The sequence below is a fragment of the Muscardinus avellanarius genome (assembly GCF_963383645.1).
Source record: "Muscardinus avellanarius genome assembly, chromosome: 4".
NCBI lineage: Eukaryota > Metazoa > Chordata > Mammalia > Rodentia > Gliridae > Muscardinus > Muscardinus avellanarius.
The window spans coordinates 10973440-10987860 of record NC_137789.1 but is presented as its reverse complement, the minus strand read 5'-3'; positions in this window follow the sequence as shown (position 1 = coordinate 10987860).

Sequence of the window (14421 nt, the reverse complement as noted above, 5' to 3'; positions counted from 1 at the left end):
CACACATCAGGACTCCACCACCTTTATTGCTCAAACTGACTGTTTAGATTCTAATTCTGTGAGGCATTTGATTTATTTGTTTTAGAGTTCATCTGCCTGAGCATAAAAATCTTTCCAGTCTGTTAAGAGATTTCAAGTATTGATTCCTTTACTCAGCATGTAGTGTCTTCCTGCTGGCTCTGGATAATGTAGAATATATGCTTTCTCTGTTTCTTTTTTAAGCCTATTTATTAAAAGTGCTTCAGTGAGATTATATGTTATATTTGAAATCTTAAATCCTATATTTTCTGCTCACAAACTTTTAACCTCCTGGGTTTTTTTCTCTCCCTCTTTAAAGAACCAAACTTACAGGTCCTTCAAACTATGTGAAATCACCCCAAATGTTCAGTGATCTATCGCATCATTGCTTCTGGACGTGCATAGGACTGCACCATGTTCCTTCCACCTTTGAACTCATACTCATTAACCAACAAAGGTATGTTCAAAATAATAGTAGTAAGAGATCAGGATATGAGGGTCCCTGTCATATTTCCACATGGCAACAATAAATTGGCCTCTATTCATGGACAAGAGCACCTTTGTGGAAGTATTGTGATCCAGATAGACTGCAAAGCCCAGGTAGAGACCAACAGTGAGGAAAGACATTCTGAAAAAGCGGGCCCACACCTAGTGGCAGACTTGCCAACTGTGGTCCCGGCTACAGACCTAGAAATGGCTGTGGATTTGATAAATCCCATTTTGGTCTTAGGCCTGCCATCATTAGCATCGCCATGGGACTCAGGAGGAGCCACACTCCTTCCATGCCCTCCCATTCCTTGGATAACAAGCCCCATGACCTTAGTCCCAGATGTGGATCATAAACTTGGGCCTTTTATATAATTCTGGCCCTTATAGCTAAAATCAAGAAACAGCCTGCTTATCCTGGGTTCTGCCAGAGTTGGCCAAACTCTGAATCTGAAAATTTTCAAGTATTCACATGACTTGGTTCCAGGCCCTCTCGACCATGACGTTAGCCCACTCAAAGATCCACACAGTGACAAGGCAGAAGAGTTCCTAGAGCCCCAGTAGGACACACAAACACACACAGACACACACACACACACACACAGACACACACACACACACACACACACACACACACACAAAGTACACGTATACACACAAATGTCATCTGAAGATACAACTGCAAAATGCCCATCTTAATATTCAAAATATTGGGGGGAAAAACTACCAGCAAGTCTTTCCTTTAGAAATAAAGAAAAATTGCAGGCAAACAAAAACTGAAGATATCTTCACCATTACATTTGACTCCAAGAAATACTGAAGAGATTTCTTCAAGTTGAAATGAAAGAACACTAAGCAATGGTATGAAAAAATATAAAAGTGTAAAAATCACTAGCAAAGGTGAATATATAGTCAAACTTATAATACTATGGTCACATGGTATATAAATCAATTATAACTCTAGCATAAAAGCTAAAAGAGTATTAAAATAGCTATAACTACAATAATTTGCTAAGGGATCCATAATATAAAAGCAAGAAAGTATAGCATCTGTAGAATAAAATGTGAGGACAGGGAGGAACGTTTGTGTATGGAAATAAATGTATCAGGTAAAATAGCTGAAGTTAAGTTGTTATTAGCTTAATTAAATAGACACCTCTTGTCTGTAGTTTTGTTCTCCCTGTGATTAAGCACTGTTCATTGAGAATTAAATGGAGAATTCTAGAAATAGAAAAATTCTAAGTTTTAAATTGTATGATGTTCTTATTAACATAATGAAATACTGCACCATCCTGCTCCATCTCACCTAAAAACCCATGAGAAAATAATAAATAATAAGTTATTACATGAGAAAGAAAATTGATATTATAAGAAAATAAATAGATAAATTTAAGAATCACAGAACTGATCACACTGAATCATTAAAATAGAGCATCTAAACATACCATAAACAATGAGACAGAAGTAGTAATCAAAACCTCTCAAAAAATGAAAAGCCTGGAAGAAGATGGATTGATAGGTGAATTCTAACAAACATTTAAAGTGTATGTAAATTTGTGATACATCTAGTCACATTTTATACCATATATACATATGTATATTAATTATACCTAAAAATCTGAGAATAATTAAAAACTTCAAAGTTAAAAAAAAATATGTTCCCAAATCTCCCTACCATCAGAATATTTCCGGTACTGAGGGTGGACCCCAGGGGCTTTTCTACTCCAGGGCTATCCTCCCAGACCTATTTTATACTTTATTTGGAAACAGGGTCTCACCAAGTTGCTGAGAGCCTCACTAAGTATCTGAGGCTGGCTTCAAACCTGTGCAATCCTCCTGTCTCAGCCTCCCAAGCACTGGGATTACAAGCGTGCACCACCATACCTGGCTTATAAACTACTTTTTTTTTTTTTTGGTAGTACTGGGGTTCCTGGAAGCCCTTCTACCTTAGGGCTACACTCCCAGACCTATTTTTACATTTTTATTTGGAAACAGGGTCTCCTAAACCAGCGCACGCATGGCTGGCTTCGAACCTGCGCGATCCTCCTGTCTCTGCCTCCCAAGCACGGGGATTACAAGCGTGCGCCACCACGCCCGGCTATAAACTACTTTTATATTGTATGATAATCTAATTTTTTTTCTAACCAAGCCTAAAATCAATCCTATTCATGAACCCCAACCCAACACATGGCACATTTTAAAAGCTCATCGTGTATGGGTCAAATTAAATACCTTTAACTGAGTCAAGTTCAGTTCCATTGGGTCCCTCTGTGCCTCCTGAATTATGATAAAGCATAAAATAAGAATGTCATACACCCTGTCCTGTCCTTTTCTATGGCTCGGTAGAAGGAGAAGTATAATGCGATTCTCATCTGATTTGTTGTGTGTCAATTTCTGAAGAGTTCTGTCCCTTGCTCTTGCTAAAGATTCTTCTCAATCAATATTCCATGCCTCTGGGAATCATGTCACCAGCTCATGGAGTCCAACACTTACCAGCACTTCCCTTCTCCATCTCTTCTTATGCCTTCACTTTCAGGACCATAGCAAGTAACTGAATCATTTTCCAGCCCTAAAGAAGCACTGGTTTTGATTCATTCCCTCTAAAGCACTGTCTCCAAAATTGGTGATGCCTATGAGTCAAGCCAAGAGGAACAGAAAAGATGGTCTTGAAACTGTGATGGTCACTCATTCCTTGGGATATATTATCCCAAGAACTATGGCCATAATCATATTTAGAGTCAACCAAGATTGTGAGCACAGAAAGTGAACCAGATTCTTTCCTTCATTTGCTGTTGTGTTCTGTTATAGTCCAGTGTGAATATGCCCACGTGAGGGATAAAATAATTCCTTCCTATATCTTATGAAATGTTTCAGATTTTCTGTCTACTACTAATAAAAGTAAAATCAATGCTCATAAATAAACTACATCTTTCTGTGGTTTTGGGGATGGAACCGAGGGGCATTCTACCTCCGAGCTACACCCCAGCCCTATCTTTTTTATTCATTATTTTGAGACAGGTTCTCACTGAGTTGCAAAGGGCCTCGCTAAGTAGTAACTGAGGCTGTCTGTGAACTGCAATCCTCCTGTCTCAGCCTCCCAAATTCTGGGATTATAAATGTGAGCCACTATGCCTGGCTAATAAACTACATTTTAGCAGTATTATCATATGTCTGATGAGTATATTAGCATTATCTATAATTTTTAATTTAATTTTTATTGGTACACTGTAGTCATACATCTTAATGGAGTACAAGATGGCAGAGGCATACATGCACCCATCACTCACTTATCCTTTCTCCAATTCCCACACTATTCCTTCCCCCCTCTCTTTCTCATGTTTGGCTTAGCGATTGACTTTGATATGTTTGTGAATGTCCATTATGTACATTAGAGAATTAACTTATATGTAATATTCTTATTGTATTATTCCCAAAAGCCAAATAGTGTACATAGGTCAGCCAATGGCTGCATATATATTTACTGAGTAAGAAAACTAGGTTTAATTGTTCAACTTGCTCACAATGTCTGCCACAATAAATTGCAAATTAATTACAAATTATTTATAAGCACCATATAGATTCATCCTTGTTTTTAATGCTTATGTGTTAAAATATATATATTGTATAGAACCCATCAAAATCACCCCTACACATACCCAGGGAGGGACACGGAAAGAATTTGGATTCCACTTTATCTGGCTACAAAATCCACTCCTATTCCCAAAGGTTATGTATATATACATATTTCTAAGATTAATTGAAAATGTTATTATTAGTAAAACTTTAGATAAGTAATTTCTTCCCCATTTGAAACAATTTTCTCTATAGTACATGAAAGCATAGTGGAACTCATTTAACTGGCTTTGTTACTTTGCTTTAAAGACAGCAATTTAGCCAAATTTCACTGAAAGGAGTATTCAGGAAACCTTGCCCCAGTTTAAGTCTGAGATTATATAAAGCCCCTGCAAAAACTACCACCCTGTGTCTAGGTTTCTCGGAAGATTAGTTTCTCATCACGCCCACTCCTCAGTTCTCTGTCTCCTTCTGGGTCAGAATCAAACAAGAAGCCATGCCACTTTGAGAGTCAGGACTGCTCTCTGGCTCTAATGGAGAGGATACCTAGAAGAGAGTAACTGTCAGCTGACATGGCTGCCTTCTGATTACCTAAAGAGTGAATCACCCATGTTTCAGCCCCTGCTCCCTTGTTCACAGGATCAACAACTCTGTTCCTAAACTAATCCCACACCTTTACAATACATGCAGCTAAAGAATATGTCTCTGATTAGGAGTGTGAAACCTGAATTGTGAGGGGTGATGCACTCCTCTGGTAGGTTCCCCAGGGCTCCTAATGGTCAACTTTGGCCTCTGCTAAACTGGCAGGATCCACTATCCTCTGAAACTATAGAATATTCCTTTTTGAGGTTTACTCCCTCCCTTCATATATTGTTAATGATAAAATCTTGGGCTAATCGCGTTGCTTTTTGAGCCCCTGGTATTTCCTCTGCATATGGAACCTGGGTTTGCTTAGATCACAGCCTGGTCACAGAAGGGAGCACAATAATGTTTACACATGGAATGCAGCAAATGTTGGCTCTCTGTCTCAGCCACCAGCTGCACCCATCTTATCTTGGTGTTCTAAGTATCCACTACTATAATGTTTCTGTTTCCCTTGCTTCTCATTTTCTCAACTGTCCATTTTTTTGTTATCTTGTCTTTCATCTTAAAACATTCATTTCTCACCGGGCGTGGTGGCGCATGCTTATAATCCCCACGCTTGGGAGGTGGAGACAGGAGGATCGCAAAGGTTCGAAGCCAGCCTCGCTGGGTTAAGAGACCCTGTTTCCAAATAAAAAATATAAAAAATAGGTCTGAGAGTGTAGCCCAGAGGTAAAAGGGTTCCATCCCCAGTACTACCAAAAATAAAACAAAACAAACAAAAAAAAACAATTTCTTTTATTGCACCTGGATTTTGTATCTTCCCTATAAATTCATTCCCAAGCCCATTAGTAACCCATTGACTCTGCTAGGATCTACAATTCATGGTGCTACTATTTTCCATTCCCTATTCTCTGTCCTCCAATCTTCACTCCCATCTTTCCCAGTGAGACCCAATGGTCCATCACTATCTCTTCATGTACAACCATTAGTACATCTTCAACTTCTTTGCCTCTCTGTTCCTTTATCAAACTCACCTGGAAAATAACAACTTGTTCAAATGACTGTATTTGTTTTCTGAAACAGCCAATCTTAAAATGGCTGGAAAATTACATAGAGATGTAGATTCAAAAATAACTTTGAAATTCTCTGGTTATTCTCCTTCAGTGTGCTTATGGTGCTACCTGCAATATTATTCCTTCTCACTATACTTGCTTCATTTTCCCATTGTCTTTCTATTTTGTACCTTCTCTAACCGCAGATCTGAAAGTTATTTTCCCTGAGAGTCATATTCACCTTACAGCCTTGTTTCCTATTTCTCCAAGAAAACAAAACAAGCAAAGAGAATATCAGAGCTGCCTTTGTACCCATACAATCTGTGTTCCCTTCAGTTAGTGTAAATGGGTTGGGATCTCAAAAAGTCATTCAGATTCTCTCACAACAAGAGATATTGCTTCTCAAGGCAAAATATAACTTTAAGATATATCATAACAGTGTGTACCTTGGCCAATCAAATGTAAGAAATGATAGAGAGAGAGAGAGAGAGAGAGAGAGAGAGAGAGAATTATTCTCTCTCTGTCTCTCCTGAATTTCTCCAGTATTAATGTAGCTATAACTCACTGTCAAAACCAGGAAACTCACATTTCTACCATCCACATTGTTCAGATTTTAGCAGTTTTTATACAATCATGTGTGTATTTGTATTCATAGAGGCATGTTTATGAGTGTGTGTTAGTTGAGCTTTCATCGCTATAACCAAAATACCTGTCAAGAAAAACTGAGAGAGCAGGGCATTGAGGCACATGCTTGTAATCCCAGCATTTGGGAGGCTGAGACTGGAAGATCACAGTTTGCAGACAGCCTCAGGTATTTAATGAGGCTCTCTGCAATTTAGTGAGACCATTTTTAAAAAATAAAGAAGAGCAGGGTGTGGTTGCGCATGCTTGTAATCCCCATGTTTGGGAGGCGAAGACAGGAGGATCCCGCAGGTTTGAAGCCAGCCTTGCTAGCTGAAGGGACCCTGTTTCCAAATAAAAATATAAAATAGGTCTGGGAATATAGCCAGGAGGTAGAAGGGTTTTATCCCCAGTACCAGAAAAAAAAAAGAATAAAATATAGAGCAGGGGGTGTAGCTTGGAGGGAGGTCGAATGTCCCTGGGTTCCATCCCCAGACACTCAAAAAAGAAAAAAGAAAACAAAAATCTTAGAGGAGGGAAAGTTTATTTTGGCTTGAGATATCATAGATATCAATTTATATTTATGGTTATCCAACTCCATTGCTCTGGACTTGTGGTGAGGAGAGACCTCATGGAGAATGAGTGTGGCAGAAGAAAGAGCAAAGCTGCTCAGTTCTTAGAAGCTGGGAAGGTGATGAGAGAGAGAGAGAGAGAGAGAGAGAGAGAGAGAGAGAGAGAAGAGAAGAGGAGAGGAGAGAAGAGGGAGAGAGAGGGAGAGAGAGAGAGAGGAAGAAAAAGAAGAGGAGAGGAGAGGAGAGAGAGGGGGGGAGTAGAAAGGAGAAAGGAGAGAAGAGAGAGAGGGAGAGGGAGAGGGGAGAAAGCAATCTGCAGAAGAGAAGATAAGCCCTCCAGGGCACACCCCCAGTTACCTATTTCCTCCAATTAGATTCTACCTCCAAAAATCCATTCAACCATCCATGGATGAATCAACTAATGAGATGAGAGTCCTTATGATCCAGTCACTTCCCAAAAGCCCCACCAGTGGACATTGCTGCACTGGGGACACTTGAGACTTAAGGCACGTTCCAGATACAAACCATATTTAGTTGCAGGTAATTGTATTGATATGTAGATTTGTGGACCTTCCAGAAAAGCCAACACACAAAACTGGCTCTCATTTACTTTCTTGTGTAAACTGATCTCCTATATCGATTATTATGTAGGGTTTACCATTGAATATATGCCCCAGAAATGTTTGGTGAGTTGGTATAAAAACACATTAAACCTAAGTGCTTTCATTGCGATCTCCCTAAACACAAATTTAAAAATCCAATGATTTTTTTTTCCCCCACTGAACCCAAAGAGTGGAACCGTTCCTAAAAACCAACGTGAGGTCAAATCATTCTACTATTTATTTGTATGCTCTACTTTAACAAGTTATTTTACTTTTTCCCCAAGCTTTAGGTTTCCCATATCTAAAGTAGAAATAGAAACAATACTCTTTACAATGTTAGCAATAGGTCATATTTGTTAGGTACCTACTCTGAAAATTTAGATTTGTAACCTCATTTAATCTCCTAAACAACCCTATGAAGTAGACATTCTTATTATTATCATTACCCAGCTGAGGATAATGAAATTTGGTGATTACAAACAAGTTTCCAAGTGTCACACAACCTATAATTGGAAAAGGAGTAATTGAACCCATTCATTATTAATCCAGAGCACACACACACTCATCTCACAGAATTATTGTGAAGTCTATGTGGGACACTGAATATAAAATTCATGACTGGAATTAATGTTTAATAAATTTTGTTTTTATTAGATGCACAGACCTAAAATAACACCAATCACACAGTTTTGCAATTTTCCATTTAATTATCTGTCACATTCTAGGCAGTAGGCTCATTTGTGTGCTTGTATGTCCTGCAATGTGGTGGATACTCTATTAATAGAATTTAGTTTGCTCTAAATTCAAATTCTTTTAGTCCAAAAAGAATCTGTGCAGAGAGGTCAAGGACCTGTGAAGCAATACTTCAGCCGTTGACCCAATCCAGCTATAATCAGTTTCTCAGAAAAAGAGTTAAGTGGCTTTAAATTTAATGCATAAGGTGGCTCTTCCCTTGGCTTCCTACACAATCTGATATTCACAATTTAACAGAAGATCATTTGCAAGTAATCATCATAGTCAGAAAATACCATTATTTATGCATTTTTGTGATTGTTAATGAAATGGAAATTGGTGCATTTTAGGGGGGAATTGCTCCAAATGCCTAAAAAGCCTTGAAGGAAAATAATAAGATTTGGACACAAAGCCAAAATGGATTGTCAGGGTGATATTCATAAATATTGAAGAAATATGACTTCTGAAAAACCCCTCCCCCAAAACAGAAATGAGAACACTGGCAAAAATTACTGGCATTTTTTTCAAGACTCTAGAAAATAATCAAAGACTTGTAGCCACCAGGAATCCTTAATTTATTAAAAGAGTGATGTATATCAGTGCGCCGTATGAGTTTTGTGGTCTGTAACTTGCCTAATTCTTATCCCTTACCTGGTACCTTCATCACAGCAAAAGCCAGCAGCCTAGGATGTGTTAGAAAATGAATTACAGCTCTCTCAAAGCCCTATTCTCAGAGAAGTAACATCATTTGTCAGAGGATTCTCTTCAAAGATTCAAATCTCAAAGCTATCTTTATTAAATTTGACTCAGAGGTTGCCAATTGCCATCTTTTACCCAGTGTTTTTGCTGGAAACCATAAGAGGCAATTGTTCAGCACTGCAACTTCCTGGCAACAATTGTGACAATGGCAAAAATCTTAAAAATAGAAACTGAGAGACCTGTCCATGTGTGCCTTTGAATAATTCCAACATATTTCAAGCAATCTCAATAATGTCCACATGAATTTGTTGAGTGATAGACATTTCCAAGGCTTTGTGCAGGTCTCTTTGTGCAAAGTTTCTTTTAGAAGAGACCTTGAAAATCCTTAAGTTTTAGCGATGATTAATATGTAGGTCCTGCACAAACAGGAAGGAATAGATAATGTGAGAAGCTCACAGGACTTCTCTGCAAAGAAAGGAAGGAATAATAATTCTAGACATCTAAAGAAATATCTATCCAATATTGAAGTGACCACTAAGCTATCTGAGCAGAGACTTTGGTGGCTACACATGAAATACATCATAGATCTTACATATTAATAAAGAAAGGTTGATAAAAAAAACAACAAAAAGCAATAACCACAGATTACGGAAAGGTTGTAAAATCTGGAATCCAGAGTTTTTTTTCACTACATTGTCAGTTAAACCTTTCCCTGGGGAAGCCCAAGCACTAGACAAAATCCTTTACATAGTAACTTCAAAATCATTAAAAGAACATACCCAAAAAACTTAAAAAGTTCGTGAGAATAAAGTTTCCTCAGAGAATATTTATAGAAAAGCATCAGATATGTTTTAAAACTTATGGAGTAAAAAATTATAATAAATGAAGTGAAAAGCTTAATAGAAGGACTCAAAAGCAGATGTGAGAATCAACACTTTTGAAAATAGCACAATTCAAGATGGATCAAGGACTTGGAAATGAGACCAGAGACCTTGAAGCTCCTTGAAGAGGGCATAGGTCCAACACTGCAACACACAGGCACAGGTAAAATCCTTCTAAACTAGATCCCAAAGGCACAACAAACTAAAAGGCAGATCAATATGCAGGATTGCATTAAACTGAAGAGCTTCTGTTCAGCAAAGGAAACTATCAAGAACCTCAACTGAGAACCAACAGAATGGGAAAAGATTTTTGCCAAGTACTCCTTCGATAGAGGACTAGTATCTAGAATATAGAGAGAACTCAAAAAACTCACTTCTAAGAAAACAAATAACCCAATCAAAAATGGGCAAGTGAACTAAATAGACACCTCACAAACGAAGAAATTCTAATGTCCAATAAATGTATGAAAAAATGCATAACGTCATTAGCAAATCAAAACTACCCTGATATTTCACCTAAGTCCAACTAGAATGGCAATCATCAAAACACAAACAACAAAAAATATTGGTGAAGATGTATAGAAGTGGTAGCTCTAATACACTCTTTGTAGGATTGCAAATTAGTGCAACCACTTTGGAAAACAGTATGGAGGATCCTCAGAAGAATGGAAACAAACCTACGATATGACCCATCAATAGAACTTCTGGTTATCTGCCCAAAAAAATGGAAACCAAACTACCTAACACAAATGTTTCTATGTTCATTGCCAAACAATTCATAATTGCCAAACTATGGAACCATCCAAGTTGTCCATTAACAGATAAATGGATTACAAAACTATGTGATACATACACAATGGAATTTTATTCATCTATAAAAAATGAACAAAATTATGTTATTTAAGAGAAAATGGATGGGACTGGAGAACTTTATGCTAAGTGAGATTAGTCAGTCACAAAGAATAAGAAATTAGATGTTCTCCCTAATATGTGAAAGCTAAGGAGAAAAAGGGTCATAGAAGGTGAAACCATAGATGAGTAAATAAGGAGTCCAAACTGGGGCTGATGAATGGGTGGAAGAGAGAAATTCCCTAATGTATATGATGTACATTCACAAACATATCAAAGTCAATCAGTAAGAAAAAAACATAAGAAGGAAGGGGGAGGGATGAGGGTTTGGGAAAGGGCTAAATGAATAATATATGCATTTATGCCTCTACCATCTTGTCCTCCACTAAGATGTCTGACTACAGCCAGACAGCTCACACTTGTAATCCTAGTACTTGGGAGGCTGAGACAGGAGGATCTGGGTTCTCAGCCAGCCTCAGCTACTTAGTGAGACCCTCTGCAACTTAGTGAGACCCTGTTTCAAAATAAAGAATGAACAAAATCGGGCTGGGGGTGTAGCTCGTAGTTAGAATGCCCCTGGGTTCAATTCCTAGCACCAAAGCAAGAAGAAGATGTATGAGTACAATGCACTATTTTTTTGGGGGGGTGGTACTGGGGTTCCTGGAAACCCTTTTACCTCTAGGCTACACTCCCTGACTGATTTTTTATATTTTTATCTGGAAACAGGGTCGCTTAAGCTAGAGTGGCTGTCTTTGAACCTGCGGGATCCTCCTGTCTCCGCCTCCCAAGCGCGGGGATTACAAGTGTGCGCCACATGACCGGCTCACAATGCACCAATGTTTTTTTAAAAGAAAGACTTTTTGTTGAAATTTAATTAGCAATTTTTCATCTCTTTGTTGTAAATCAGTTACTATAGCAATTAATTGGAAGTTGCATTTTGATATATTTTAAAATAGATTTCTAGCCCCCTATAATTTCAAATTTCAATATATTTTGAAATAAGTGGAAAAGTCAATGTACAGAGCTTTAGTGTTTACCTCTGGGATACAAACCTTCACAATAGCTCTACACACTTACATAATAAATTATATTTTTCTCACAGTGTATGGTATGGTGAATAGAATAAGCAACCAAAATGGTAATGTACAGAAAAAATGGCTTTGGAAAACCTTTGTTGGAAATGATAACAGTGTATGACCAGGGCATAACGAGTCCTGATTGCATGTATCTGTGCCTATGTTTGAGTGGCCAATGACATGAATCATAAATTTGTTTGATTTCTTGTCTACCTTCGTAAATTGCAGATTCTAAGCAGGCAGGAACTCTGTCCTGGGCACATTAATTATTTCTCAGAGAATTCATCACATTGCATTACACAAAATGTGTATTCAATGAATGGAAGGCCATTGGATATTTCATCACCCAGCCACAGTGGATGTACACTAAGGAGGCAATATATATATATATATATATATATATATATATATATATATATATGTGTGTGTGTGTGTGTGTGTGTGTGTGTGTGTGTGTGTGTGTATACACACACACACACACACACATATATCCTAATTCTCTTATGTATGCATGTTTCCTTTAGGTTTTATGTATACTTTCTGTCTTATTGTTAGCCTCTGCATTTCTGCATTCTGAATAGCTAATAAATACTCTATAATGAATATTAAACATATTAATTCAAATACTACAAATTAGTCATCATGTGAGACAAAAATAAAACAGTTCAATAAACCAAGGTGAAAAAAAAAACAAATGATGGCTGAAGAAGTCCATACATGACTTTACAAAAGTTGCTTTGATTTGGGGGGGGGGCTCAATTTCTTCAGTGAATAAAATAAGAAGATTGGTGAAATGTAATTCTCAACTCTGAGATCCTATCATTTAAAAATTTTGTTTGTTTGATTATTTATTTATGTATTTATGTATTATTATTTATTTATTTATTTATTTATTTTTGTGGTCCTGGGGATGGAACCCAGGGGCATTCTACCTCTGATCTACACCCCTAGTCCTATTTTTTAGCCTTTTTATTGTTGAAATAGGGTCTCACTGAGTTGCGAATGGCCTTGCTAAGTAGCTGAGGCTGTCCACGAACCATGATCCTCCAGACTGAGTCTCCTGAATCCTGGGATTACAAGTGTGTGCCACCATGCTCATATATATATATATATATATATATATATATATATATATATATATATCATGAATCCAAAATAGAAGTCTCCATTTATCAAAAGTATAAGACATTGTACACAGATGTCGAAAGACAAAACTAGTTTCCATGAGAAAACAGGCTCTCCTGACACTACTGAATGAAGATGCAGAGCAGAGCGCTGGAATGCCAGAGGCAGCAATTGCAGGTTATTAACTTCTTTCCAGTTAAGGGGACACATTCTCATTTGCATTTCTGAATATGCATGAGCAGATTTCAGCTGAAAAAGAATTTTGCCAGTTGTGACAAGGCCTTCACCAAAACTGTGACATGGGTGTTAAGTGATAGGGAAGTAGAGTTTCCTTTTTGAACAGTAAGGTTGAAGATTTGGCAAGTTTTCCTGTTCGTTCTGTGGGTGAGTTTCTCACTTTCTAACAACCACCAAAAACAAAATCAGTTTAGACTGGCTTCCCTTGGCACTAGGGCTCATGTGACATTGCTAACAGATTCTACTTCACATACCATTGGAAAGAATACTGAATGGAGGACCAAAGAGCCAAGGAAGAGATCGGAGATCTGCTATTAATCATCTTTCTCAACAAGCACAATACTGAGCCATTTTTAAAATTTAATTTTAAAAATGTTTAACTGATACATAAAACTGTGTGTATTTATGAAGTACTATGTGATGCTTTATTGTATTAATGCATTGTATGATGTTTAAATTAGATTACACATATCTTTATCTCCTCAAAATTTCACCAATTTTTATGGTGAAAATATTTTAAATCTTCCCTCCTAGCTTTTTGAAGTATACAGTACATTATCATCTGTAGTCAACCTACGGGGCAATGATACATCAAAGTATCTTATTCCTATCTATGACTTAGTTTTTACAGATCAACATTTCACCATCTCTATTTCTTCCTTATTCTCTCCAGCCCTCTAGAAACTACCATTTTGCTCTCAATTTCTATGAGATAAATTTTTATTTTTAATTCCATATGTGACTACTTTTTTATGTCTGGCTTATTTAAATTAACATAATGGTATCCAGTTCCATCCAGACTATTACAAATGACAAGAATTTAAACTTTTGATTGGTTCTCTCTTGAATGTTCTAATTTCCCTTAAAGACTACCTTCAAGTCTTAGCTCAAATTTCAGCTCTTAAAATAAGCCTCTTTCTCCAAAAATTTCAAAAACATTAGAATATGTTCTACAGGTGCCCATACTCTTTGTTTCTACTTAATAGAATCTTATATTGTAGTTATTTAATCATATTTTTCTACATCACTGGATTCTAAATCACTAGACAACATAAATGACCTTCCAATTGCCTTTATTTTAACCCAGGAGCTAGTAATATGTATTCAGAGTAGGTTCTGTTTACTAAAGAATGTCTGCTAAATAAATGAATGACAAAGAGTCTTAGTCATGAATGTCTTGGACTGCACAATCTTCTAGTAAAATCGACTAGGTAGCTTAAATGGCAGAAATTTGTTTTCTTACACTTTTGGAGTTTGAAAGTCTAAGATCAGGGAGTGAAGAGATTCAGGTCCCAGTGAAAACTCTCTTCCTG